Source organism: Mirounga angustirostris, unplaced genomic scaffold (genome assembly GCF_029215605.1).
Source record: "Mirounga angustirostris isolate CCGP_5_RB_7025 unplaced genomic scaffold, mMirAng1.0.hap1 SCAF_8, whole genome shotgun sequence".
Classification (NCBI taxonomy): Eukaryota; Metazoa; Chordata; class Mammalia; order Carnivora; family Phocidae; genus Mirounga; species Mirounga angustirostris.
Window position 1 is genome coordinate 98,618,714 of NW_026991716.1, and position 24,067 is coordinate 98,642,780.

At 38.8% G+C, this 24,067-nt stretch overlaps 1 protein-coding gene across 2 annotated transcripts in view; it reads right to left on the reverse strand.

Annotated features, from left to right (window-relative positions):
• HS3ST5 (heparan sulfate-glucosamine 3-sulfotransferase 5) overlaps nucleotides 1-24,067 on the reverse strand; it is a 268,868-nt gene that overhangs the window by 112,390 nt on the left and 132,411 nt on the right. The window contains exons 3-4 of one of the 2 annotated variants that reach the window (XM_064598025.1): nucleotides 5,332-5,434; nucleotides 3,856-3,983 (exon numbers count right to left, since the gene is read on the reverse strand). The exons of the other annotated variant lie outside the window; for it this stretch is intronic. The gene's annotated coding sequence lies outside the window, so the exon portion shown is untranslated. The remainder of the gene's footprint in view (nucleotides 1-3,855; nucleotides 3,984-5,331; nucleotides 5,435-24,067) is intronic. 2 annotated transcript variants of the gene reach the window in all.

Here is a 24,067-nt window from a genome sequence, read left to right on the forward strand (position 1 = left end):
TTTTTATCTTTAATCAGAACCAAGAGAACATATCTGAAAGAACTAATTTGCTTTTCATTCACACAGAGCATTATATATCCATGCACGCCTACGCTCAGGTATAGACATCATTCACCAATCAAGTAAACTCCATAGGGCTGTGGCTAGAAATGGGAGTCAGACTGGCAACAAAGCATTTCCTGAAGGCCCACCCAGGGTAAATGACAAAACATCTACACCTTACCCCCGCCTCCCACCAAAACAAAGAAAGGTATAATTGTTGAATATGTACAGGCTTTTTTTTTTTTTACAGCACAGAGAAAGGCTCTGGGTTATACATCTATTTTTCATTTCGACATACCAACTATTTTCTGAGGTCTTAACTTGCATGCTAGTTGCTCTCAAGAACTGGTATGCTTCGAGGTGATTCTACAGTGCAGCCAGAGTTGAGAATCCTGCTCTTAAGCCTTCCGCTCCGCAATTTGGTGACAAACTCCCTTCCCATTTTCGTTCCAGTCATCTGTGCGCATCTGCATTTCCCTTTCAACCAAGAAAGCCCTTCACCAGGGTTTGAATGTTATATTTTCCTATCCCATCCCACCTTCTGTGCTCAGAACTTGCAATGCAAATTTACTGTAGTTTGAATGGGAGGTATTATACATTTTAACATCCAGATATAAAGAAACAAGTATGTATCAAAATAGTGTTTACATTTCTTATCTAAAAAAATAACACTTGCAATGGCTAGGTCTTTTGACATGGAGTTGTTCTTTTATAGGAAATAATATGGTATGAAGGGCAATGGAAAAACATACCCTTTTACTCTTTTAGATTCAGCATTATTTCAGACTTAAACTTACAGGAACATAAGGATGGTATATTATAATCCCTTAATATTCCTAAAGGTTTGACATTTTTAAAGAGTGTATATAATATTCAAGTGGGGCTCAAATGAATCTAACCTTCCTGCTGCTGTTTTGTAAAATGGCAGTGTAGGTAAGGACAGCAATATCCAACCCTCAAAAGGCAATAAAGAACACTCTTAAATGTGCCTTATTTCTAACTATGGTGACACATTATAGTGCTCTTTGTCAGCACTTTATTGGTTTTACAAGAATAAAAACAAATACTGAGGTCTTTACTCCGAAATCCATTTCTAGAATTTATCTTACTAACAAAGGACTTAGTCCTGTGAGAGGTGTTCTAGTTATAAAAGAGGAGCTTCTCTTAGTAAGAATTTATTTGCTATTTGAAGGGCTATCTTTATTCGGCAATATTAATTTATAAGTGTGCATTAAATGCAACAAACTCTAAAATCATACCTTTCCATGATCCATGTGATAAGCCAAACAGAAGAGACTTACTGAAATAACCTTACTTTTCTATTGTGGGCAAAACTGGTACACATATGCGTTCACAGGGGAAGAAGAAAAGAAATCCCAAACTTTTTTATTTTTTTAAAGATTTTATTTATTTATTTGAGAGAGAGAGTGAGAGAGAGAAAGAGCACAAGAGGGGGGAGCGGGAGAGGGAGAAGCAGACTCCCCGCTGAGCAGGGAGCCCGATGCGGGACTCGATCCCGGGACTCCAGGATCATGACCTGAGCCGAAGGCAGTCGCTTAACCAACTGAGCCACCCAGGCGCCCTCCCAAACTTTTTTAAACATGGAAAGAGTTTTGGACTAAGTCCAATTTGTTTTCAGCATTGTTTCTAGTGGTTCTTTATTGACCACGATTGTGTATTCATCGACGTTTCGCAAAAACACTTACTCTTACTTTTCCCTTTCTTTTATTTAGGCATAAAATGATGGGCAGCTTATCTCAGCGCTTCCCTTAGCTGTTTTGATTTTGGATTGTGTATACATGAACTCAGGTTGCCTCAAAATAATAAAGGAAAATAAGGCACACTTCCAAAGCAACAAAAGAACAACCTATTTCACTACACTGTTATTGTGGAGAAATGTCTTGGAGAATGCGTTTTTTAGATATGAGAAGTGGTTTATTAATTGTAACCAAATCCATTCTCCAATCAGCCCTGCAGAGGGATGACAAAGAGTGAAAAACACGACAAATAACATGGTAAATGGCCACCAAACAAAACAAAATCCACTCTGCAATTATTTATGAGGCCAAGGTCTCCACATTTTAGTTTGCCTTCTGAATCAAGAGGGAAAGATGAATATAAAAAAAGAGATCACACATACACCCCAAGACTAAGGAGTTTCCCAAAACTGTCTTACACAGACTTCCACAAATGTTGAGAAGGGGAGCTGGGAACACAAAGGGGCCCCTTTCAGAAAGTATCATTGTGAAGCTTTAATTTCCCAAATTGTTTAAAAATCTGCTTTCCTCCCTGCCAGGCTGAAATTTTTTCAGAAACAAGATTCAGGAGAGCAAATGAAACATTATGGGACAATGGATAGATCAAGGTATACTTCTTTCTAGGACAAGAACGCTGTCTTTATATAAAGCCTGTCTTTTTAAAGGGGAGAGATGAAGGAGAAGAAAAGCTTTTAGAGAATAAGGGTGACAAGATGCCCTGTCAATATGAGTCCTTCGGGCATTTTTGAAAAAGAAATGAGCAATATTTATCATACCTGTGACAAGCTATTTGGCAGCATATGTTTCCTTTGTCTCTTTTTACATATATTTAGCCATTCCCCAAACTGTGTGAGTTGCCCAGAACAAGACCTTTTTGTATGTAGGACATGGCTGGGGACTCAGGAGCCTGCTAAGTTCAGGTTCTTGTCATTAGACTCATTAACTATCTAGAACATAAGCTCCATGAGGGTAGGGTTTTTTTTTTTTTTCTTCCTGTTTTGCTCACTGCTCTATTTCTGGCACCTATGATCTTGCCTGGCAGATAGTACGTATGCAGTAAATCTTTGGAGTATGAACAAACGAATGTAGACCAGTTTAGACCCCAAATTCTCTGGCCTTTGGCTACTACACATAGTTGCCAATTCATAAAGATGTTAGCCTGCACTAACATTATGCTAAATACTAATCATTTAATTCTCACAACGGCTACGTGATAAAAGCATTATCATCTCCATTGTGAGGTACTAGAATTGGAATAAGGTAGTTAAGTAACTTGCTTAAAGTCTTGCAACTTATGGAAGGTAGAGAAAAATAAGTTAACCTAGTTAAGTCCAAAGCAGAAGCTCTCGCTCATTATGCCAAATCCTGCTTCAATGCTCCTCAGTGGATGACTCTGCCCCATGCACAGTCTCAGTCTTGCCTTTATTCCGATCCCTGCTCTTACCTAAACTCTGCTCTAACTCTGGTCTTGGGATCCTGCACTGGGCCTGGTGCAGGCTTTGCTTCAACATTCCAATCTCCGCAGTACACTCCTGTGGTGTTGTCTTAGCTCAGGCTGCCACAACAAAACCCCACAGACTGAGTGGCTGAAACAATTTGTTGTCTTACTGTTCTGGGTGCTGGAAGTCTGAGATCATGGTGCCAGCACAGTCAGGTTCTGGTGAGACCTCTCTTCCTGGCTCGCAGACAGCTGCCTTCTTACTGTGTGCTCACAGGGTCTTTCCTGGGTGCATGCATGTGGAGAGAGAGAGATCTTCCTCTCTCTTCATGTAAGGCCACCAATCCTACTGGATTAGGACCCTTATCCTTATGACCTCATTTAACTTTAATTACCTCCTAAAAGTTCTATCTCCAAATACCATCACACTGGGGGCTAGTGTTTCAAATTATGAATTTATGAGGGATACAATCCAGTCCACAGCAAGTGCCCTGAGTTAAACTATCCGGGACAGTAACAACCAAATACACTCCATTTCCCTGCTTTGAATCACATGATTCACTGTCATACTTGCAGGAATAACTCTTTTCTCACCTTTTCTGTTCTTGCTATGCTTACCTCAGTAATCTAGAGAATAAATATGCATATTTCAGTCAAATATGTATTGGATTTGAAGAACTGTTCAAATTCAAGTCATGCAATCTTCCAGCAATAATCCTTTGGGGGCTCCTTGACCTTTCCAGAGTCTTCCAGAGCATTATAGAAGAAAACACAGACATGGGGTCATACATCTGAGTGCTAACCCTCCCTCTGGCTGATTGACAAAGAGAACATGGTAAAATTCACAAAAATATATATTTGAAAATTACTGTTTAATCTACCGAATCATAGATACTTCCTGCTTCCCAAAGGGAAATTTCATAGATATCATGTGGCCTAATATCATGTCTAATGCTCATCATATCGATGTGCTATTTTCCTTCATATCACTGAGAATCTGTTCTGAGTGGACAATGATCACAGGGTCAATACAACCCTAAATACAATCCTAAATGTTCTTTGGGATATCCTGAGTATTTCTTGGAATTTTCCAATCGGATCTCAGAATCAGAAATCATATTCTAACCTAATTATTACAAAGCTTCCTTACTACAGGAAAAAAAAAAGAAGCCTTCAACAGTCTCTCTGTGGTAACAATAGCCTTGTTCTCTGAACTTGTGGTAAGCTTCTATTGGAGTGGCAGGGAATCCTTTAGAAGAGTACAAGTACATGTGTCAGGACCCTAGCAAGATTTCAAAATGCTGTTGTAGATCTGACTACGGTAGACATGACTAACATGCAAGTCCTGGCGCAGCAGTGTGAACATTTTAAAAAAGAGCTTTCTTGTTTTGGTAAAACAAGCATTCTTCTTCCAGGGAATTCAGGGGTCTGACTGTGTGTGTGTGTGTGTGTGAGTGATATGCACATGCTGTCTTAAATTACAAGGTTCCTCTGGAGGGAAGATACTTCTTTATATGTTTCATTAGCATATACTTCTTTATATAATGTTTCATTAGCATAAGAAAACAATAGTATGTTCTCTACATATGATTAAAACTATTAAAATATAAGTATCCACAGTAAATGCAAAGCCATTATTTAAAACAGGATGAGAATGTGTGCAAGTCATATATACTGCAGTATTTATAGGCATTCCTTGGAAATATTGTAACAAGTTATCACCATTAGATTTTCACATAATTACTGATGAATATAAAATTTAAATTATTTATTTTATAAAGAAGAGACTGATCATCCCTAAGCTGCTATCAGGTACTAAATTTAGACAATAATGCAAAATTCAAATAGAAAAATTAATTATTTTTTTAATGTTTTCTTTCATCATTGCACAAAGAAAATAAAGTTTTCTATTGTTGGGCAACACTATGTTAATTAGTTTAATTTGTTTAATTTAATTTCAGCTTCTCTAACCGGCCAAGCTATATATTTTTCTATAATTGTAGAGAAGAGTTTCTAGATAAGAAACTTGGAGATCTGAGTTCTTGCTTTAACTCTGGCATTAGATAGTTTTGAGAGCTGGGGCAGACTGCTTACCCTTCTGGAGTCTGCGTTTTCCTGGCTGCAAAAGAAGAATAGACGAGTTCTGACGTCCTCACAGGTTCTCCTGGTCTGTGGCTCCAGGTGGTTATTCCTGTTACTAGGGCCAATAAAGTTAACCCCCATGAACAGAGAAAATAGTGAAGGTTATTCCAGGTGAATATTACCCTTCACGTGGTCACAGTGGCTAACCTTGCCATCATTAAACAGAATGCTCCAGGTGGCATCTCGCAGTTAGTGACTCTAGCCCAACAGATGCCACGTTGGATGGTTCCTTACTCTTTTCTGAAGTTCATGACTCATAATGATCTTTCACCAACTACTGGGGATGGCACAGACCTCATTAAGAATGGGCACCTTCCCATCCTTTCAGGATTCATACAAGATTAAACAAGAAATTTAGGTCATAGCATTTAGCACAATTGGTAGGTAGAGTTACACATCTATGTAATTGTATCCTACCCCTCTTTAGGGTGTAAATTCCAAGACAACTAAGACTAGGCTGTTTTTTTTTTTTTTTTTTTTTTAATTTGGTCTTTATTTTTTCAAGGTGACAAATGAACATATCTTAAAGAGACAGCTGTATGGGGCTTGTTAGGGAAGACAGCCACTCTCTGCCCACTCCAATGCCATTTTCACCTCCTCTAAAACAACTATTTTCAATTCTTCCAGCTGAATATTTTGGCATTTTTTTGGCTAGTTTTGTAAATATCATGCTTATATTACTTTCTCTTGAATTTTTAGTTTTAAACATTGAATAATGCATTCCCTCTTGGAACAGAAGGCTTTGGTTCTCCTTCACACTCCTCCACTACACTGACCACATGAACTCTTACCACACAAACACTGTGAGCCCATTCTCCCAACACAGACCAACTGTGATTATTATGAGTTTTACCATGAATTATTATTATGTATTATTATGGATTCTCAGTTGAGTCATGGAGTATACTATTTTCATGCCCCCCTTTACACAAGTCCTGACTCTGACAGAGTTAGTAATTCTCTTGTTTCGTTTTCAATAGTTTATGACTCTTTCAATCCTAACTCTTTTCTAATTGTGCAAATCTCTCCATATGTTTAAGTATATTAGGTGTTCTGTCAATTTTCCTCTTTTGGAGAAATCTTCTGGAGACTTCTGCCTGGTTTCATTCTTAACAAGTTGCTGCACAGATGTATCCTGGAATTTCCAAAGTTCTGTTTTGGATTATTACTTGTGTTTCCTGATTCTGTAAATACTTTGTATCCTACTTTGTTTGTTTCTCTCTTCTTTGGTGAAGTACATCCTGCAAAGGCTTTTTACGAAAAGGTACACGTAAGGTAGAGTTTCTTGAATCTTGTATATTTAAAAGTATGATATTGTGAGGTGTGCCTATCCTCACAAATAATCAATAGGGCCATTTGCTATAGATCCTAGATTAGAAATGATTCTTCTAATATTTGAAGGCACTTAGTGTCTTCTAGCTACCCAGTATTGCTGATGAGAGGTTTGATACTATTTGGATACTTTATCCAATCTATGAAATCTGTATTTTTGCTTTGGAATTTCTTAGGATTTTTCTTTGTCCCCAGTGTTATAAAACATCCCAATGAATGTGGTTTATTTTTATTCACGGTGCTGGGCACTCCATGGCCCTCTCAGTGGGGAAACTCATGTTAATTCTGAGAATTTTCCTTTGATGATTTTTCCCCTTCATTTAATTTTTTTTCTCACATGAGGAATTCTTATTATTCAGAAGTAGAATCCTTAGACTAATTTTAAAAAATCTTCTCTCATATTGTCCATCTCTTTCATCTTTTTGCTATATTTGCTGGGAAAATGCCTCAGTGTTATCTTCCAATCCTTTATTTTAGTTTTTCATGTCTGTTATTATAATTTTAACTTCCAGGCATGTTTTTTTGGTTTTCTCTGAAAGTGGCTGTTCTATAAAGCACACTCTTCTCATTAAAATGAGGCAAAATCTTTTCTTATCTCTTCATATAGTCTCTGTTTCCTGCAAGGTATTTCTGTCTGTTTTTGGTCTGTATGTCAAATTAGATGCCTTCCATAAAACATGTGTTGATCCATTGTTGTCTACTCACAATTATGAGTGAAGAGCTTGTGAGCCTACAGGAACTGGTCAATTACACTCATTACTCTAGGGTGACCCGGCTAGTCTATTTCCTTAAGGAATCTCTGATCTTTGTTTCCTTTGTTCTTTTATTTCTGGAATGACCAAATTCCCCAAAGACTCTTCAGATAGCTTTCCTGGAGAAATCTGATTGCCAGGGTTCTGTGAGTCCAGTGACCGAGGCTCTGAGATCTATGTGAACTCTCACTTAAATCCATTATTTTTAGTGTGGTATTGCTGTTGTCTCTTCCCCCTGAGGTTCCCAAGTTCATGGACTCTCTGTTTTGACTTAATCATGGAAAAAACTTCAGGGCTCCAACTGTATGTTCTAACTTCAGGGTTCCAACTGTATGGATGAATTGATGAATGGAGGGATATCCAGTGTTGCTTTTAGTCCATCTTCCTGTGATTAAGCTCATGTTCACTTCCCAATTCCAGAGATATCCACAGAGGCCATTTCCTGAGCCTTTGGGAGTGCTTTGGTGGAAACTGCATAGCTTCTAGCCTTTGCCCACTGCTGGTTTTAGGATTCAGCATTTTTGGTCTTGCTAAATCAGTTTCTATGTCTACATCTACTTTCAGCTTAAATGATTTGTTGTTTTTGTCTCATATCCCATGCTTTTGTCCTTATACATGGGTGCCTTTAAAATAATTCTTTTTCAGTTGTTTCATTGGGGTTTGGAAGGTAGTTAATACACCATAACTATTATGGTCACCATGGCATACTCATCAGAGAGTATAGTGCTTGGTACTTAGAAAGTTTCTTATAAATATCTGCCGACTAAGTGAAGGAATCATCACCATGTGTAATTTTTTTTCAACCTCCTCATATAAATAAGGCCCTACCAATTGAATAAATTCTCTGTATTTGTCCCATGCAGATGTCTCCAAATATTGTGAGGTATTAAATATTTGTTGCTATCCTAACATAAAACCATGTATGGAGCTCTTTGGTCTCCTAGAACATTGATCGCTGCAGTGAAGATATTATTTTGGGGAGCTAATGCACCATCTAGACCAGAACTGAATACCAGTCTCCAATAATCACAAAGAACTCTGGGGCTGATATTGCCATCTGTCCTGGTTTCCACTTAACATGTATATTAGTTGTCTGAATAGATTCTTGGATGGTGAAGGTCACTTTATTGCTGCCCTTTGAGTATGGGGTCATCATGAATAACTTCCAACTGCAGCTGTGGCCAAAGAGAAAATGACTTCAACTGTTGACAAATGCTCTTGGTACAGACCTAATGGTGGTCTAATCACATTAAATATAGAAAATACGAGACAAAGGAAAACATGGACTTACAAAAGGATCCCACTGCATACATCCTGACATGTTTTCTTCCCCTGAAAAGAAGTTCTTCAAAATGCATATTCCATGTACTTGGGTGTTCCCTCTTTGGCTCCCCCTCTGTATGTTATTTTCAGTTACAAAGCAATAGTTATGATAAAGTGAAAATATCCTTAAAATTGATCATTATTGTCCTTCAATCCTGCCTTGTTGGTCATTAACACATACTATACATATGAAAATAGGTTCCTTGTTTTTGTTAGAGTGATCCTTAAATAGGCAGCCTCAAACTGCATTTATTCATGCTGAAATAAATGTCATGTTTGGGAGAGAGAAAGACAATGTGAGAATCAAATTCAATGAGAATCAGTCTTGAGTAACTGCTAGGCTGTGAAAAATAAAACAATGGATGCTGGCTCACAGCAGAGCCTTTTCTCCATTTTCATGCCAGCACTAGGTAGAGTGTGGGGAATCTTCAGCATGCAGCCCTGCTCCGTCAAACACCCACTCACTCCAGGACCTGCAGCACCAAAAGCTGGGGCTTCACAGTTACTCTGTGATTTGTGTGAAGGGGACAATTTTTGGAGGAAAAGCTTGGCCCTGCCCACAGTGGTCAGCCGGCCCACCTCCCCTCTAGGCTCCTGTAACCATCTCTGAGGCATGCTCTCTGAATAGGACCCCTTAATTTCTGTGAGCAAAATGTAACTCTGTTTCCATTTGGTTATCATAAAAGCACATGTATCTTTGCAAGAGGCGCTTAAATTTAAGTTTCTTCCAAAGGTCGAAACCTTGAAGTCTGTTGGCAAATTCTTCCCCAAAACAAAAGGTGGCATATAATTTTCAATATCTTCTAGAAACATGTATCTGTTCTTCAAGAGAAAAAACATTTTTTCTGGTACTAAATTCAAAACTGAAGTTTGTCATGTAGTCCTTATATAAGAAATAACAGAAATAAAAATGAATATTAAATAACACAATGGATATTATTTTGGATAAGGATTTTAAAACTTAGAGTAACGTTTTTCACCTTCAGTAAGTGCAGGGCACAGTATTATAACAATTTGTGAAGGAACTTTTGTTGATATCTAATGTATTCACATAGACTCCTCCATGGCTTGATGATGACTGCAAATACTCAGGTACTGATCATGTGCCAGACACTGTTCTTAGCATTTGCATACAGGAACTCATTTAATCCTCCTAGTTCCTGTAAGAGCTAGATACCTCTTATCATCCCATTCTACAGATGAGGGAACTATCTCACAGAGAGGCGAACATCTCGCCCAACATCACACTGTGAAGTGGCAAGAAAACAAGGCTAAAACCCGTCTATCTAAGATACATTTCACTTTTTGGGACCTACGCTTTTTTAAAAAAAATGTATCACTTCTTTCAGCTAGGATTTTTTTGGGGAAGAAGTTGAATAGTGATAAATTCAAAATTAAACTCCAAGGCCAGAGCCTATGATCTCAGAATTCTAAAGTGTCAATTAAAAGTACAATACCCAGCCAGGGGCAAGGGTGACGTTCCATTTCTGAAAATTTAGGAGATTGCCTCTAGTCTCAGGAAGGGCCACACGTGATTCAGCTAGAAACCTCAGAGTTCTATAATTTGGGAAAAACTGGGCCGAGGTTATAGCTTTTACCCTAGGGTTACAAAGTAAAGAGAAATAAATAACTCTGATGTCAATAAAATATATATACTATCACAGTTTCTCTTTAACAAGTTATATCATGAAGGGCACCTGGGTGGCTCAGCTGGTGAAGCATCCAACTCTAGATTTTGGTTCAGGTCATGATCTCACGGGTCGTGGGTTGTAGCCCCACGTGGGGCTCCATGCTGAGCACGGAGTCTGCTTGTCCCTCTCCCTCTGCTCTTTCCTTGCTCTCTTCCTCTCTCCCTCTCTCAAATAAGTAAATGAATAAATATAATCTTCTTTAAAAAAGTTGTATCACGAGCTTCTATGCCACAGAATATGATTTGATTATTTTTTGTCCCAACCATAGTTTCCATAGAAGGTTATTATATGTTAAGTTGTTTTTTCTTCCCCCCCTTTTTAAAAATTTAACTGATAGAATGGATGTATCTGCTTTTTTCCATTTCTTTTCTTTTTTTTTTATTTCCACATTCTATCTGCTAGCATCACAGCGGTATTAATGGAACCAGGATTAAGTGGCAAATGCCCTGCTTGCCCATTCATGAAACACACTGAATCAGCAAGCTCCTATTAATCACTAAAGTGTGGGACAGTGGAGATCCAAGCTACCCACTTCCTGATTTAATCAGCTTTGTTGGAGGAGCAGACATATAAACAAGGTGCCTGTGTAGTGTGGTACAGGGCTAAAAGAGAAACACAGATATATGGGGGGGGGAAGGGAGAATACGTGTGTGTGCATGTATGAGTCATAGGAGCTTCGATAAGGAAGGAAGACTACTCTCCTTGGAAAAGTCAGGAAGTCCTCAGAGATGAGGTGATATCTGAATCATATTTCGAAGGATAAGTAGCAAGTCCCAAGATGGTCCTGGTGAGCAAAGGTGTTATCGATAAAGGGAAAATCTCATGGAACCCAAGAGGTTGGTGTGTTGGGGGACTGCAGTGCTGGGGAATAAGCACGTGTATGAGGCAGTGTCACATGGAGCTAAGAAGGCAGACTCTGGCATCATTCTGTTGGTCATGAACCCTGGAGCCGACCTTGGGCAAGTTCCTTATTAACTTCTCTGTGCCATGATTTCCTTATCTAGATAACAGGGGAAATAACAACACCTAAACTGTAGGGTTTGGGGCAGTTAAATGGGGTAGTATTATAAAGCCCTTAGTAAGTTCCTGGCACACAATAAACACTCATAGATGTTAACCATTATAATTATTATTACCCCAAAGAGACAACTAATTCTTAAATAATTGATATCACTATTAAGGTGAAATTTCCTCCATATGTGTCTTCACACAAACAATAAGCAAAATAGATTATGTTTATAGATTCCCTTGGATAGGTCCTCTCTTCTCTAAATTAGAAAGCTACTCCTGGAAGGCAGCTTCCCAACTCAGGAATTATGAGTGGTGCCTGAACAGCTAGGTCACAGCTCACCTAGGCATTCAGATCTCCTAAATTATGAAGTCAAATGATGAAAGGGCACAAAAAATAAGTGCAAGAAACTCATACTGTCCCTAGATACCTTATGTATTTATTTTAGAAAGAGAAATGTATTTGTCGAGACATATAAAGTTTACCTTCTTTGGGGAGATGAATCATATTGAGAAGAACAAGTTCTCATTTAAGCCAGATAACTCAGAAATCAACCCTCTAATTTTAATTGAATTTGATTTAGACATCTTACCCTTGCATTTACTAAATCTGGGCATTTGAATGGGAAAAAGACTTGACAAAATTCATTTTCTAAAGGCTGGCTCCTTCTCCCTGAATCATATTAAATGATCATGATCACTTCAAGAGATATCATTGAGAGACACAAGAAAAGTTAGCAGGACACACAACATTTACATTTAGATTCCATATTTCATCGCTTTCCATGCTAAGTTTTAAGTCATTATAAGTTTAGAAAGCCACTAAGGAATGGCTGTTTGGATGACTTTAACAGGTTTAAATGGACCTATTCCTCTAGAGCCAAAATTTAGCAGAACAAAGTTCCCTAGTTTCCTAGATCAGGCCAATCTGTTTTTAGGATCTCCTATGTTTAGCTTGTGAGAAGGGTTTAAAGTGGGGTGAACAAAGGAGTATAAGTATCTTTCCTCCATCTGTCCTTCCACTGAGTGGGGCTTTTGTGACAGAACAAGACATTACATCCTTTAAGTAACTTCTTTTAGTGTATTCTTTCTTTGTATTTACTTCTTACTCTAAAATGGCAAATAGAAAATGTACTGCCCAAATTGCAATGATAAAGCCAAAGAATTAGGGAGTGGCCCTTTCGAAAATCTCCCTTCCTGGCCTACAGCTCAAATACTAGCATTTTCCTAGCACCTTTTAAAAGGCCAGGCTGAGACTCCACAAAAAGACCCCAAATTCCATGGAACTGAGTGTCAGTCTATAAAGTGGCAGTCACTAGGTACAAATTTTAGTATGTGTGATGACATTTTTTGAAGTTGCCTGTTTGTTTAATGGTGTTCTGAAAGATATATATATGTGTGTGTATATATATATATATATATATATATATATATATATATTTTTTTTTTTTTTTTTTTTTTAAAGAAGGGATTTGGTATCATTAGAAAGGAGAGAGTAAAGTCCTGGCAAATTTATAAATGAAAAAGCATTTAACAAGAGGTAAGAGAGGACTAAATGAGGAAAAGTTTTTTTGAAGGGCAAACAAGTAAAGGTGTAAGGTTTTTTTTGGTGGTTGTGGCCTTGAAAAGACAAGATAATTTTAGCTACAGGAGACAGCAGGGAAGCCCCAGGGCTCCAACCAGCTGGCCAAGAACCAACCATTTTTGGATGAAATGAGTTGGGACTTCTCTATTTTATGGAATATTCAGAGTTAATGGAGAAAGGTAGGAGGTAAGTTTAAGAGGCAATCAGCACCTTTTCCCCCACACATCAGCAGGGCTAATACGGCAAGTGATTGGTCAGTTGTATGAAGAAATCCAGGGACAGCTCTGAAAGTGCACAAAATTCAATGCACAATTAAGTAAATTAAGGAAATGACTGAGTTTACTTAGAAGCATTCTATATTTATTGTGGACTTTACTCTGCTTTGCAAATCATGAGGATTTAGAAAGAAATTTAGTAGAAATTAGAGATTAATGAAAATAGTGGCTACTTGGTACAATTCTTATTTTAAAGAAAATAAATGCATTAGTGAGGTAATTATGGGTTGTATACCTAATTCTCATGGTGCCCTATGCCTGAGGACACCCATACTCCTGTCTATGACAAGTACAAGTATGCCTCCTTTCTCCAGGAGCAGTTACCTAGAGACTTAGTGCCCTCAAGCAGTGAATTGGCCTATAAAGCATTGCTGTATATATTTAACAAATATTTTACAGACTTAAAACATCAGGTGTGATTTCAAATAGATGCCTGCGTGCCTTTAAGATACAAAGCAACTATCCAGTAGTAGAATTGAGAAAATAGTGGTGGGGTAAAAAACATTAAAAAAATAAAATACTAATGCCATTATTACCAGAGTGATAAAATAGGAATATAGAATGTTTATATTTTAGCCAAACACATAAATATGAACACAAAAATAGCATAGCATGCACCAAAATAGGGGAAAAGAGCAACTTATCACATACCAAAATAAACAGGGAGAACAAGCAACAAATTAAAAATTCAAGTGCAAAAATGATCTAAGTTTGGCAACAATGGGCATGAAGAATGCAGGCACGGGATAAAGTATCATGACAAAATAAATGCACCCAGTCTTTCTGGAATTGGTCAGGTTTGTATTAGGTCAGCATGGCATTTTCCAGTGTGTTAATTTGAGGAATACTGGTCCTATGAGATACTCCATTAAAAAAAAAAAGTTCTATGGTCAAGGAGATTTGACCATAGAGAAACTGACATTGTGAAATATTGCAAAACATATTTCTCCCCTGGAATTTTATAATGTACACAAGCAAATTAAAAGCCCTGAGAAGTCCTATAGTAAAGAACTGTTTATTTTCATTTTATACCTAGAGCTCACCATCATAAGGACAAATAAAAATAAAAACCAGGAGGAAGAAAAAATGGCAGAGCAGTAGGGGACCCTATTTCAACTGGTCCCTGGAATTGAGCTGGATATCTATCAGACCACTCTGAGCACCCACAAAATCAGCCTGAGATGTAAGAAAATAGATCTGGATCTCTACAAACAGAATATTGCGGGTGGTTGGTTTCAAGGTACGAAATGGGGAGCCGTGATTCTGCGGACAGATATCATATGATAAACGGCAGCAGGAGGGAGCCTGGCCGTGGGGATCCTACACCAGTGAGTGACAGCCTCGCACACTGGGGACAGGGCACAGACTTGCAGACCGGTAGCGGTGGGGAAAGGACTTTAGGGCAGCCCCCGGGATGGAAACCTGGAGCGGCGGGGTTGCACATGCGAACTGGGAGCGGCTGGTGGTTTTAGAAGCACAAAGGGCAGAGACGTGCCCTAACCTGGAGGCAGGACTGGGAGCGCTGCAGAGGGGCGCACAACCCAGGACGCTGCAGTTTATAGCAGCACGGACAGAAACAGAGACAGGGTGGCCTGGAGAGCTCACTGAAGAACAGACTGCGATCTCTCTGCTCTGATGCCGAGGGTTGGAAATGATCTCTTCTGCTCTGACTCTCGGAAGAGACGCGGAAAGCCACCAGGGAAAGCCGTCAGAGAACAAAAACCCCAATAAACTGATTCCCACTGAGCCTATCCCCAGCCACGGGGGGTAGGGCAACTCTGCCCAAACAGGGTTGCCTGAGTCAGCACGGCAGGCCCCTCTCCAGAAGACAGGCTGGGAAAACAAGAGGCCAGCAACCCTAAGGTCTCTAGAAAACAGGTGCATCTTGCTTGGATTCTGGTCAATAATTTGGACTCTATACATTCCCTCAACTACCCATCAACAGAATGACTAGGAGGAGGAACCCCCAAATTAGAAAAGACTCAGAGATTATGACTTATGTTGCAGATTTACAAATGGATGCAGATATAACCAAGATGTCGGAGATGGAATTCAGGCTAGCAATTGTGAAGACAATGGCTAGAATGGAGAAATCAATTAATGGCAACATAGAGTCTCTAAGGGCAGAAATGAAAGCTGAATTGGCAGAACTTAAAAATGCTATCAATGAGATCCAATCTAATCTAGATAATCTAACAGCTAGGGTAAGTGAGGCAGAAGAACAAATAAGTGACCTGGAAGACAATTTAATAGATAAAAAGGGAAAAGAGAAGGCCAGGGAAAAACAACTCAGAATCCATGAAAATAGAATCAGAGAAATAAGTGACACCATGAAGCATTCCAATGTCAGAAGAATTGGAATCCCGGAGGGAGTGGAAAGAGAGAGAGGACTAGAAGATGTATTTGAGCAAATCGTAGCTGAGAACTTCCCTAATCTGGGGAATGAAACAAACATTCATGTCCTAGAGGCAGAGAGGACCCCTCCCAAGATCAAGGAAAACAGGCCAACACCCCGGCATGTAATAGTAAAACTCGCAAATCTTAGAACCAAGGAAACCATTTTAAGGGCAGTTAGGGGAAGAGATTCCTTACGTACAGAGGGAGGAGCATCAGAATAACGTCAGACCTATCCACAGAGATCTGGCAAGCCAGAAAGGCCTGGCAAGACATATTCAGGGTACTAAAAGAGAAGAACATGCAGCCAAGAATACTTTATCTGGCAAGGCTTTCATTTAGAATGGATGGAGAGATGCAAAGCTTCCATGACCAGCAGAAACTGAAAGAATATGTGACCACTAAGCTGGTCCTGCAAGAAATATTAAGGGGGGTTCTATAAAAGGAGAAAGACCCCAAGAGTGATATGCAATAGAAATTTACAGGGACAATCTATAAAAACAACGTCTTCACAGGCAACATGATGACAATTAATTCACATCTTTCAATAATCACTCTCAGTGTGAATGGCCTAAACGCTCCCATAAAACGGCACAGGGTTACAGATTGGATAAAAAGACAGGACCCATCCATATGCTGTCTACAAGAGACTCATTTTGAACCTAAAGATACATCCAGACTGAAAGTGAAGGGATGGAGATCCATCATCCGTGCCAGCAGGCCTCAAAAGAAAACTGCGGTAGCAATTCTTATATTAGACAAATTAGATTTTAAACTAAAGTCTGTAGTTAGGGACACAGAAGGACACTATATCATTCTTAAAGGGTCTATCCAACAAGAAGATCTAACAATTGTAAATATCTATGCCCCCAACATGGGAGCAGCCATCTACATAAGCCAACTGTTAACCAAAATAAAGAGTCATATTGATAACAATACATTAATTGTAGGAGACCTCAATACTCCACTCTCAGCAATGGACAGGTCATCTAAGCAGAAAATCAACAAGGAAACAAGAGCTTTGAATGATACACTGGACCAGATGGACCTCATAGATATATACAGAACATTCCACCCTAAAACAACAGAATACTCATTCTTCTCGAGCGCACATGGAACTTTCTCCAGAATAGACCACATACTGGGTCACAAATCAGGCTTCAACCGATACCAAAAGATTGAGATTATTCCCTTCATAAACTCAGACCACAATGCTTTAAAACTGGAACTCAATCACAAGAAAACATTTGGCAGAAATTCAAACACTTGGAAGCTAAAGACCACTCTGCTCAAGAATGTTTGGGTCAACCAGGAAGTCAAAGAAGAACTTAAACAATTCATGGAAATCAATGAGAATGAAAACACATCAGTCCAAAACCTATGGGATACTGCAAAGGTGGTCCTAAGGGAGAAATACATAGCCATCCAAGCCTCACTCAAAAAAATAGAAAAATCCCAAATTCACCAACTAACTCTACACCTTAAAGAACTAGCAAAAAGGCAACAAATGATGCCTGAGCCATGCATTAGAAGAGAAATAATTAAGATTAGAACAGAGATCAATGAATTAGAAACCAGAAACACAGTAGATCAGATCAACGAAACTAGAAGCTGGTTCCTTGAAAGAATTAATAAGATCGATAAACTACTGGCCAGACTTATCTAAAAGAAAAGAGAAAGGACCCAAATTAATAAAATTATGAATGAAAGGGAGAGATCACAACTAACACCAAGGAAATAGAAACAATTATTAGAAATTATTATCAACAACTATATGCCAATATACTGAGCAATCTGGATGAAATGGAGGCCTTCCTGGAAACCTACAAGCTGCCAAGACTGAAACAGGAAGAAATGGACAACCTGAATAGGCCAATAACCAGTAATGTGATTGAAGCAGTGATCAAAAACCTCCCAAAAAACAAGAGTCCAGGGCCTGATGGAGTCCCTGGGGAATTCTACCAAACATTCAAAGAAGAAATAATAGCTATTCTACTGAAGCTGTTTCAAAAAATAGAAACAGAAGGAAAACTTCCAAACTCATTCTATGAGGCCAGCATTATCTTAATCCCCAAACCAGGCAAAGACCCCATCAAAAAGGAGAATTTCAGACCGATATCCATGATGAATATGGATTCCAAAATCCTCAACAAAATCCTAGCTAATAGGATCCAACAATACATTAAAAGAATCATCCACCACGACCAAGTGGGACTTATCCCCGGGATGCAAGGGTGGTTCAACATTAGAAAATCAATCAATGTGATAGATCACATTAATAAGAGGAGGGAGAAGAACCATATGGTCCTCTCAATTGATGCAGAAAAAGCATTTGACAAAATACAACATCCTTTCCTGATTAAAACTCTTCAGAGTATAGGGATAGAGGGAACATTCCTCAAGTTCATAAAATCCATCTATGAAAAACCCACAGCGAATATCATCCTCAATGGGGAAAAGCTGAGAGCCTTTCCCTTAAGATCAGGAACACATCAAGGATGCCCACTCTCACCACTACTGTTCAACATAGTACTAGAAGTCCTAGCAACAGCAATCAGACAACAAAAAGAAATAAAAGGTATTCAAATTGGCAAAGAAGAAGTCAAACTCTCTCTTTTCGCAGACGACATGGTATTTTATGTGGAAAACCCAAAAGACTCCACCCCCAAATTACTAGAACTTATACAGCAATTCAGTAATGTGGCAGGATACAAAATCAATGCCCAGAAATCAGCTGCTTTCTTATACACTAACAACGCAACTGTAGAAAGAGAAATTAGAGAAACGATTCCATTTACAATAGCACCAAAAACCATAAGATACCTCGGAATAAACCTAACCAAAGAGGTAAAGGATCTATACTCTAGGAACTACAGAACACTTATGAAAGAAATTGAAGAAGACACAAAAAGATGGAAAAATATTCCATGCTCATGGATCGGAAGAATAAACATTGTTAAAATGTCTATGCTACCCAGAGCAATCTATACCTTCAATGCCATCCTGATCAAAATTCCAATGGCATTTTTCAAAGTGCTGGAACAAACAATCCTAAAATTTGTATGGAATCAGAAAAGACCCCGAATCGCCAAGGAAATGTTGAAAAAGAACAACAAAGCTGGGGGCATTACGTTGCCCGATTTCAAGCTATATTACAAAGCTGTTATCACCAAGACAGCATGGTACTGGCACAAAAACAGACATACAGACCAATGGAACAGAACAGAGAACCCAGATATGGACCCTCAACTCTGTGGTCAACTAATCCTTGACTAATCAGGAAAAAATACCCAATGGAAAAAAGACAGTCTCTTCAATAAATGGTGCTGGGAAAATTGGACAGCCACATGCAGAAGAATGAAACTCAACCATTCTCTAACACCATTCACAAAGACAAACTCAAAGTGGATGAAAGACCTCAACTGTGAGACAGGAATCCATCAAAATCCTAGAGGAGAACATAGGCAGTAACCTCTTTGACATTGGCCACAGCAACTTCTTTCACGATACATCTCCAAAAGCTAGTGAAACAAAAGCAAAAATGAACTTTTGGGACTTCATCAAAATTAAAAGCTTCTGCACAGCAAAGGAAACAGTCAACAAAACAAAGAGGCAGCCCACAGAATGGGAGAAGATATTTGCAAATGACACTACAGATAAAGGGCTGATATCCAAGATCTATAAAGAACTTCTCAAACTCAACACCCAAAAATCAATAATCAAGTCAAAAAATGGGCAGAAGATATGAAAAGACACTTCTCTGAAGAAGACATACAAATGGCTAACAGACACATGAAAAAAATCCTCATCATCATTAGCCATCAGGGAAATTCAAATCAAAACCACACTGAGATACCACCTTACACCAGTTAGAATGGCAAAAATGGACAGGGAAAGAAACAACAAATGTTGGAGAGGTTGTGGAGAAAGGGGAACTCCTCTTACACTGTTGGTGGGAATGCATGTTGGTACAGCCACTTTGGAAAACAGTGGTGGAGGTTCCTCAAAAATTTAAAAATAGAGCTACCCTATGACCCAGCAATTGCACTCCTGGGTATTTACCCCAAAGACACAGATGTAGTGAAAAGAAGGGCCATATGCACCCCAATGTTCATAGCAGCAGAGAAAGTCAATTATCATATGGTTTCACTTATTTGTGGAACATAAGGAATAGCATGGAGGACACTAGGAGAAGGAAGGGAAAAAAAAAGGGAGGGGGGAATCGGAGGGAGAGATGAACCATGAGAGACTATGGATTCTGAGAAACAAACAGGGTTTTAGAGGGGAGGGGGGAGGGGGGATTGGTTAGCCCGGTGATGGGTATTAAGGAGGGCATGTACTGCATGGAGCACTGGTGTTACACTAAAACAATGAATCGTGGATCACCACATCAAAAACTAATAATGTACTGTATGGTGACTAACATAACATAATAAAATTAAAAAAGAAAAAAGAAAGAAAATAGGTGGGCAGACACACACACACACACACGCAAAACCAAGAGGTTTAATTCTCTGTGTTGACAATTAGCAAACAGACTTCTCCCCCATCATTTTTTAAAGAGTATTTATGTTACAAAATTTATAATTGTACTTTCTTCTCTCTTTATTTTATTTTTAAAAAAGATTTATTTATTTGAGAGAGAGAGGGAGAGAACGAGCATGGGGGGAGGGTCAAAGGGAGAAGGAGAATCTCAAGCAGACTCCCCACTGAGCATGGAGTCTGATGCAGGACTCGATCTCACAACTCTGAAATCATGACCTGAGCCGAAATCAAGAGCAGACACTTAACTGACTGAGCCACCCAGGTGCTCCACTTTCTTCTCTTGTATATAATCATCTTGAAAATTAGATGGGCCTTTTATCAGCATTATGACCCAGGAAGATGGGAACCATCTTTTTGAAAAGCAAAATTGAAAAAAACAGCATCCCTACCTCCCAGTTTTTGTGGGAGGGTAGAACCTAACTTTAGTGGGTGACTTGCTCCAATTTTGCAAATTTGCAAAGCTACCTGCTGTCATAAGATATGAGGTATGTTCTTCCCATGGAAAAAGTTAATAAGCTAACACAGATGCTGAAGTTAGGATAAGCTATCTGTGAATAACAGTGCTGTCTAGTCCTCTGATTTGAGGACTAGTTATCATTTATCTTGAAAATCTGTATGTAATGGGTTGCATCTGTTTGCCTACATAAGGGGGTACGATTCCTTTCTGTCTTTGCAATCTCTCAGTGGATTGCCCGTGATGCACATCACATTTTGGTTTAATGCTTACTTAGTAACAAATGTGTTTTCTTTTTCTACTACCCTTCTGGAGAGGATTTCTGGGTTGATAGAAAGATTTTGTTTTAATTAATTTTCCTCAACATCATACATATCTGAGCTATCATCCCTACCCCCTAATCCTTCATCCTATCCCCCCACCCACAACACACAAACTTTATATGAGCACAGTTAAAACTGGACACATTTTGGGAAAGACTGATTGATAGTATTCTATTTATGGTTTTGTAAAATGACTCAAAATATCTCAAGATTCTAATTACTTTAAGAATGAGAATTAAGAAGGGCACCTGGGTGGCTCAGTTGGTTGCGCATCTGAAACTTGGGTTTTGGCTCAGGTCATGATCTCAGGGCCATGAGATCGAGCCCCGTTGTCTGGCTCCGTGCTCAGCGAGGAGTCTGCTTCTCTGCCTCTCTCTCTGCCCCTCCCTCAGCTCATGCTCTTTCTCTCTCTCTCTCTAAATAAATTTTTTAAAAAAGAATGATGATTTAGGAAATTTGTCTGAAAAAGAGACAAAGAACTTAAGTTTGCTCAGATAACCCAAGCAGCCTTTCTCAAGTGGGCTTTCTCATCTGAATGACGAACATACAACAAAGATTTCTCAATTCTTTCAAGGACACTACACAGCCAGTACCATTTTTGATACACTGGACAGAACTTAATTTATTTACATACAAGGGATCTTTAAGGCATGAAGGCTTACTTCTCTTGTGAAACTCTAGTTGAAAAAGGCTGGCTCATCTTCACCTCCTCTAAGAGAAGAGCAATTTATATGCTGATGACTCTTCCTCCAAACTTTAGATCCATAAAGGCAATTCCTGACTTGATATTTTATTTAGATGCCTAATAAGCATCTCAACTCAATATGTCTAGTACAAAACTTTATCTTTCATCCTCATCCTGTTCCTCAAAATAGCTGCTCTGTTTCAGTTGATGGTAATTTCATTCTAGTCATCAGGCCAAAAAACCTTGACCCCTTTCTTCCACTTATGCCAAGAGAATCTTGTTGATTCTACCTTCTAAATATGTCTAGAACTGGCCACTCCTCACTGTCTCTAGTGCATCTCTTAGGAGTGAGAAACAATCATCTCTTGCCTGGTTATTCCAATAGCCTCTTACTAATCTTTCTGTTTTTACCACTGGCCTCTCTGCTGCCCAGTTATTCTCAGCATGGCAGCCAGACTGGTCCTTTTATTAAGTTATCTCTCTGAACTCATCCAGGCACTTTCCTTCTTACTGTTCAAACATACTAAGTACCTCCCACCTGAAAGTCTCTGCAGTGATTTCTTCCTCTGCTTGGAATATTCTCTGGCATGGCCACATTCCTCACCTTCAAATCTTTTTACCCAAACGTCACCTTCTCAGTGTAGACACCTTGACCACATTACTTAAAATTGCAATTCATTCCCTAATTCATTATGCACCTGATCCCCATTATCCTGCTGTTTTGTCACCTCACCCCCCCCACCCACCCATAGTACTTATTTCCTTTTAATATACTGGGTAATTTACTTATCCTTTATTGATATTTTCTGACTCTCCTCTCCCGCTCTAATATTTAAGTACCATGAAGGTAGGGATCTTTGTATACAAGTGCCTACAGAGTTCCTGGCACATAGGAAGTAGTCAGTGAATATTTGAACAAATTAAAAAATTAGAGTTTGAAGCTAGCAGTAGGTAAGATTAAGATTGGATGCATAGAAAAAAGAAATCTCAATAGGCTGGTTGTCAGGTTCATTTATAGGTTAATGAACAAAATCACAAAATCCATCTCCTAGGAAATCGTACATCTAGAGTACATTTCTAAACAGTCTAGCACAATGAGGAGAAGCTGGCCTGGAGGCTGGGCAATGAAGCTGACTTTGGTGGATTCTGACAGCTCTACTATTTTATAAATTATTTTAGGGAGGAGAAGGGAAGGAAAAAACTTGAGGGTTATGTTTTTCTTTCAAAGTCAATCTGAGAGTAATCTACTGACTAGGAGCTTAGTAACTCTTCCTAATTGAAAACTGGGGTCATAAATCCCTACTGACAAAGTAGTGTTGCAAATAATTTAAATTTTGATATTATCTTCTAGGCTCACAGGTGATAACTTCAATTTCTTAACCAAAAACAGAAGGAAGACTTGAGTTATGAAGTTGAGGTATGCTCAATTCTCTCATTTTATAATCAAAACTGATGGTGGGCTGATTAATTGGAAAAAATAGCTAACGTGGGAATTTGACAATTAATGCACACTTTATACATTTCATTTTAACTTAAAATACATAAATCATCTTTTGAAGGAGAGTAAAGGCCTGCCTTCTGAATGTGGGTCTGGTGATTGATGCTCCTTATTTTCTTCCTTGCTAAGTCACAGCCCAGATTTTATCTACAAATTCATTTCAGTTCTTTAAAGTAAAACCTTGAAGACACTTGTGAGGAATTCTGAGTGGAGACTTCTGATTAATTTTTTAAATTTAGTTTTACTACTCTAACCTCATATTTACACAATTAGCTTTTTAAACGTGATTCTTTAAGTACGTTCTGGAGTAATTTCTTGAGTAATTTTATACTCTGGGAATGTTACACTTGATTTTTAATTTTTTAGATTTTTTCTTCAGTCTTTTAGAGTTGTTTTGTCCATGCCCACTTCAATAGAATTTTCTGCAACTTACCTTTAGTGAGTCTTTCTAAAGAGTTCAACTATGTTTTCATAGAAAATACTTTTTTTAAAAAAGAATTTATTTATTTATTTATTTATTTGAGAGAAAGAGAGAGAGAGAAAGAGCAAGTGGGGGGAGGAGTAGAGGGAGAGGGATAAGCAGACTCCGCACTGAGCGCAGAGCCTGAAGCGGGGCTCAATCTCATGACCCTGAGATCATGACCTGAGCCAAAATCAAGAGTCAGATACTTAACCGACTGAGCCACCCAAGAGCCCCTCATAGAAACTACTTTTGAATTTCACATTGGGGCGCCTGGGTGGCTCAGTTGGTTAAGCGACTGCCTTCGGCTCAGGTCATGATCCTGGAGTCCCGGGATCGAGTCCCGCATCGGGCTCCCTGCTC